Source organism: Hipposideros armiger, unplaced genomic scaffold (assembly GCF_001890085.2).
Source record: "Hipposideros armiger isolate ML-2016 unplaced genomic scaffold, ASM189008v1 scaffold_981, whole genome shotgun sequence".
NCBI classification, from domain to species: Eukaryota; Metazoa; Chordata; class Mammalia; order Chiroptera; family Hipposideridae; genus Hipposideros; species Hipposideros armiger.
Genome location: NW_017732331.1, coordinates 463,680 through 470,295, shown reverse-complemented (window position 1 = coordinate 470,295; position 6,616 = coordinate 463,680). Strand labels below are relative to the sequence as shown.

The 6,616-nt window shown below is 39.8% G+C and overlaps 1 pseudogene across 1 annotated transcript; it reads right to left on the bottom strand.

Annotated features, from left to right (window-relative positions):
* Nucleotides 1-4,143: 4,143 nt before the first annotated feature.
* LOC109375607 (calcium-independent phospholipase A2-gamma pseudogene) lies at nucleotides 4,144-5,344 on the bottom strand (annotated as a pseudogene). The gene has a single exon (XR_002122599.1). The product of XR_002122599.1 is annotated as a calcium-independent phospholipase A2-gamma pseudogene (transcript).
* Nucleotides 5,345-6,616: the final 1,272 nt, after the last annotated feature.

The following is a 6,616-nucleotide window of genomic DNA, read 5'->3' as shown; positions in this document are numbered from 1 at the left end:
AATAGTTCTCACTCTGACCTTTTCATAAATATACATTCCACAAGTGAGGCAATATGTACCCTTCAACACAATTCCTCTGTCATTACTAAGTCAAAAAAACAACTCAAAGTACAAGCTGTACTTTTATCAATTTTGCATGTGAAGCCAGTAAATACATAAACTAGTGAACAGTTTCATTCAACTTCTCTCATTAAAAGGATACTACTTTCAAGATTTTAATTTAGATCTTATATAAAAATAGAAAAACAAGATCTACGTTAAGAAAAAATAGAAGTTACGAAATCAGAACATGTTCTTATATTGAAAGTACAAATTTGCACAAGCAATTTAACAAAACTATTGTACAATGGACTTGAAACTGTCTCCTAAAAGGCATCAACTCTCAGTTCACAGTTTAATATACTGTTTAACAACTCTCGGATTTTAAATTCTTAATATTTCACTATTTAAATAGCATTTTCTCAATACACTGGAACAGTTCCATCACTTCTGAAATCTTAACAATCAGGACTGCACAATCAGGATGCAACTATTACTGGAAGTAAAAATAATACTTTAAATAGGATTACATGACAGTCCCTTATGTCACATCTCTTGTTTTTCCTTGGAGTCACCACTTTTAACATTATCGTTGCATTAAACATAGAAACCAGGTTCTTCCCTACATAATGATAGAAATGACAATGACGGGAAGCACAGCAACGCAATGATTCAGAGTTTCACGTTTCAGGCACACCTGAATCCATGTTAGCAACACCAGGTAGGGATAGAGTTAAATGCGGGTGGGGTTAAATAGAAATCGCTGATAAAAATATCAAGCAATGGACTCACTTGGTGAACTGACATTCGAGAATGATGCAGAATACAGAAACCGTTTTGACTGTCACCAGAGAAACACTGGAAAACCCTACAGTCCGGGGGCAGGAAAACACTCTGGGAGTCTAGGCTGGGAGTCGTCGGAGGTGGAACAGGAAGCGTGGGGCGGGACCAGAGAAACCAAAACAATTTGCACGTCTGGGCCAGCGAAACCCGAGGCGCAGGCGGTGGGCACCGCGCACCAAACAGCCCGAGGACCCGCGGACTCCTGCCGGGTCACCTTTTGGAGCCTTGGTCCTGGGGCCTCCCGCAAGCTGGGCGTCAGCCCGCCCTCTGTCTGGAAGCGCCCTCCGAGGAGAGATAAGGAGACCCGGCGACCTGGACAAGCGCTCGTGGCTACCAGGCTGCCAGCTGCCCCATTCTACCATTCCACCTCGGTACCCAAGCAGCCACTTACCCGGATGCAGGCCGCAACTACTTCGGCGGCAGTGGCGACGTGACTCTTCCCAGCCTTGACGTCCACTCCGGCTGGTCGGCATCAGCTGAGCTTCCAAAGCAAACCGAAGAGCAGCAGTAGGGAACCACCCCCTCCCGAGCTCCGCCCCGTCCCAGCGGAAGTGACGCGCACGCTCTCCGCGTCTACCCGCCCGTCCACGGGGAGCTCTGCCCCTTCGCTCGGGCTCTACCTCCCGGTCAATCACCTGCTCCGCCCCGGTCCCGAGACATGCGCAATAGAGCATGACTGAGCGCGAGGTGGAAGGCGTGCGTGCCGGCACGCTCCTGCTTGCGTCCGAGAGGCGCTGCTTGGAGGCGGGCCCGAGGAGTTTTGTTTTTCTTTGTGCTCGTGCTTGCGGGCTTCTATCCTTTGCAGCTGAGGTAACCCTGCATCTTCATGACCTTAAAGGCCCTGTTCGCGCTTGCGCCGTGCCTAGGAGCTGGGTTCTGCATTACTAACCTCCTGGGGAGTAGTGAGCACCCTCCGTTCTGCCGTCACCATTCCTGGGAATGGCCACCTGGCTTAAATATCACTAGAAAGCGCTTTCACGTGTGTCATATTTGAAGTTAGCCTGTAGCGTTAATATATACTGCCCCACAGAAGGTCCCACATGTAACAATATTTTTCAAATTGTGACATGTTATGCATACCAGGTTAGCAAACGATAGATCGCCCTTAAGGCAAATAATGGCCCACGGCCTGTTTTTGCACATCAGTAAGCTAAGAATGGTTTTTACATTTTCAAGTGGTTAAAAAAATAAAGGTTTCGGGACATATGACAGTGATATGAAATTCAAATTTCAGTATCCATAAAAAAAAGTTTTATTAGAACATAGCCATGCCCAATCTCTTCTATGTCAAGAAGCTTTTATGCTGCAGAAGCGAATTTGGATAGTTACAGCAGCTTCCCTTACTCAGTTGAATTGACCTGACAAATAAATTGAGGTTAGGAAATGTAGAAAACTAGTCATCGCTAGGCCTCAAATTCAAAATGTTCCTGATGAGACAAAGAGTTAACAGGAGCGGGCTTGTAAGCTGGCAGGAGTGAGCTTAAACATTAACTGTTTGCCTCTGACTCCCCTGGCTAGCACTGCACCTGCAAGCTGACAAGTACCCTACATCCATCATAGGTGGGAACAGAACAGTCCCCAATCACAATGGCAACCCCCTGCAAACTAACAAACACCCATCATAGGTGGGAACAGACCGGTTCCCAATCGCAACAGCAGCCCCCTCAAGCTGACATCCATCATGGAATCGTGGATGGGAACAGGACAATTTCCAGGAGAAGACAATGTAACGCGCGCCCCCCCCCCTTTCCCCGGAAACTGACAAGCACCCTACATCCTGCATAAAAATATAAAACCCCAGCACTNTCAGCTCTGCAAGATGAAGAAGTGCTGGAAATCTGTTTTATAACAACGTGCATGTACTTATGCTACCGAACTATGTACTTAAAAATAATTAAGATGGTAAATTTTATGATATGTGCTTTTTTTTTTAAAAAAAAAGATGAACAATAGTGGGAGGTCTACAGCTGAAGAGGAATCATATACCTGGATCTGCAGAGACCTAAGCAAATGAAAACTAGTCAGAGCTGATGAACCCCATGGGGCCTGAGTCAAGTCAACAGAAACTACCATTTAAGGGCACTTTCAAAGTTCAGGGTAAATGGAACTCCCACACTAAGCCACCACCATTGAAGTTTAACTCACAAAGATTACAAAACATGTGAGGAAATGAACCATCACCTCAAGAGAGTACCAGCAAATAAGAGAGTACCAGCAAATACTGCCAACAGGAAAATGTGTAACCATGATTTAGAAATAACAGAAAAAGTTAAGTAGATTTACAATGTCAATTATATAACAGGGAACAAAAATGAGGCAAGAAAGAGATCTGTACAAAGAGTGAACAAGAAGAGCAAATTTTAGAAATGAAAACTCCAGCTACATGCTAGTTACTAGACACATTTATAATATAATGACAAAGAAATTGAAAATAAAAGAATATGGAAAATGATATACCAGGCCTATATTACCAACAACAACAAAAGGTAAAAAATCACTTTAAGGCAAATTTAAGGTAAAAGCATTAAATAAGGATAAAAAAGGGATACTGTATGATAGTAAAAGGAATAATCCATTTACTTACTCGTATTAAACCTCGGGTAGTCCTCTAGGCCTTGGAGAAGAAGACAATCTACTAATAAATAAGTAACATAATTTATAATATCAGGTAGAGAAGTGCCATGAGGAAAAATACAGCTGGAGGTTGGGGCAGAAGGGCACAGAGACAGTGCTATTTTAGTTGACCAGGTCAGGAGAAGAACTGAGTTGACGTTTTACTGGCCACCCAAATGAAGTGAGGAAGAAAATTATTAAAAGTATCTGGGGAAAAAAGCATTCAAGGCAGAAGAAAAAGCAACCAAAGCTTTGGAGACAGGAATGGGCTTTGTCTATTCAGGAATAGCAAGAACAACAATGTGGTTAAAGGGAAGTAAGAAATGGGAAAAATTATGGAAATGGGCCCAAGAGTCAAGCAGAAGACTGAGCTATAGAAGCCCAGACTACAGTAATGGGTCTGTATTGTTTCTTTTCAATAAAATATAACCTTTATGACCAATTATGAATACACCTATCAATTTAGCACTGAAATACAGTATATGATGCAAAAAAAAGGAACTACCAGAAGATTAGACAATTTTATGATTATAATATTTTAATATACCTCTCTAGAAACTGCAATTATCAAGCAAAAATTACTAACCATAGAGAGCTATCAACAAGCTTAATTTAGNATTAGGAAACAAAATATAAATTTGACAAAAATTAAAGCTTAAACCCACCCTGAATAGCACTTGCCTTTTCTCGCTGAAGAGATAGACGCTTTTTCTCCTCCGCATTTTTGTCTTTACTGACAGCATGCTCAGCTTTAGTAGCTTCTTCCTGTTCTTCTGAGTGACTCTTTGAGTCATACTTCAATTTGGGCACAAGTCCACCAATATAACCCCCTACTAAGGCTTGCACACCTTCAGTGGGGCGAGAAAGGAAGTTAGCAATACTTTGTTTAGTAGAAACTGGAAGAACCTCCGTTGTCCCGCTGGGACTTCCAGGTTTGTCCACAGTCTCTAAGGAAGATGCTGAGTCTAGCTTTTTATCAGTCGGAACACCACCATCTGGACAACTGGATTTCTCTTCTTCAACCTTTTTACCTTCAAGTTCTGATTTGTCCTGGAAATGTTTATTTTCCTTTTTTTCAGACATTTTTTCCTCACGTTTGAAGTATGAATTAATATGATTGGATAAAAAGTAGAATGACTCTCCAAATTTTGTGGTTATGCTACTTGTGTGATGAACAAGGCTTTGTTTACTGGTATCTTCGTCTTTATCTATAACCTGACTTTGCTTTCCTGGAAAAGAACTCTTTTCTGCTGATTTGTCACTATATTTTTTCAGAGATTTGATGGTTTGTTTAATGTTTTCCTGTTTTAACCAACCACTATCTGATGCTTTTCTTAATATTGGAGAACTTGGCATAAATTGAGCTAAACGTGAGATCATTTCATTCTGATTTCCAAAAACAGCCTTTGAAACAGAATTCAAAGTACTTTTAATACGGGACATACGAATGCTCACTTTTGTCAGTCCCTTGGGAGCAGAAGTGCTAAGTTTCAAAATCCCAATATGTAAACCATCATTGCTTGGCGAGTAACAGTGCTTACTGCAAGAAGGTGCTTCACTTTTGGTCAATTTACATCTTATTCTGCTGGTATGAAAACCTCTTTGTAGACTGATGTGGCTTATCCTCCAGTGATGTTTAGGTGAGCACAAGAAATGTAGCTGTTTGCTCTTCTGCTTCCCACAAAGACTTCGTGCATTACTAAGGAGGTAAATATATATATCTATAGTCAAACTAATAGACATAACTTAAAAATCGCTTATTTTCTATATGTTTTGACTTTCACTTCATTCCTGAATGCTTCATTTAAAAAATGCCATAATTCATGGTCTTACCTGAAATGGCAAAAAAAAAAAAAAAAAAATTAGGATTCAAGGTAAAATTGAAATTGGGTATATGAAAAAAATAACATTACTACTTGAACTAAATTTGGTAACTTGTCTCAAAAAAAAGACAGAATAATATATTTCCATTATGGTTGATAGATTTCACTTTTAAGCTAACAAAAAATTATCCATCTTTCAGTACAGATGTCAATGAAAATAGAAAGTGAGTAGTAGGATGTTTCATGAGCACTAATTTAGAGAAGTTACCCAATAGATAAGTTTTCTGACAACATAATTGAACATACAATTTAGATACTATGCTGTTTTTCTTCCTTATTGAGAAACTCTTGACAAGTTTATGTGACACTAGGCTTTAAGTTCTTTGAAGCCAAGAGTCAGGTCTTACATTTCATTCACCTTAAACCATTTATGTTTAATCTGCAGTAAACATGTTGCTAGATGCAGACAACAAAGACAAACAGGATACTAAGAAACGTGAAGTCTAGAGCTAGAGATAGCCACATAAAGAAGATTTTACTATCTAGGCATAAGTACTTATTAAATAGAAGAATTCAGACTAGAAGAAGCTATGTGCAACATCTAACAGATAAGGGGTTCATAACCACAACATAAAAAGAACACATAAGAATGAAAAGATTAACCCAATAGAAAAATAGGCAAAGAACATAAAGGCCAGTCACAGAAGAATAAATATATGAAAGCATCCTTCACATCAAAGAAAAATTCCAGTTAAAAGAAATATTTTGTTCTTTCAATTGGTTACAATGTAAACGACTGATAATACCCAGTACTGATAATGGGCTGGGGAAATGGGACACAGAGGGTTACTTGACAGTATCTAATAAAATATTAAATGCTATCTATCAAATTTGAAGGCGCATACTCTTTGATCAGCAATTTCCACATTAAGACTCTATACTACATAAATACTTGTGTAAGAGTACAATGGTATATACACATAATCCCAGCCACATTGCTTGAAATAACAAAACACTGAAAAACAATTCTATGTGTCTTCTATTAGCAAGGGACGGTTAAATAAATTATGGTACATACATACAGTGGAATGAGTTACCATAGCAGTTAGAAAAAACCAGATGATCTGTGTATACTGACATATCCTTCATACAGAGTACAGTGGAAAAGGCTACACACACACACACACACACACACACACACACACACACACACACACACACAAAGAGAGAGATTCTGAAAGGGTAAGGACCAGTTTATTTATTCTTGTGACCTGAGGAGTGGAATCAAAAGAGAATGC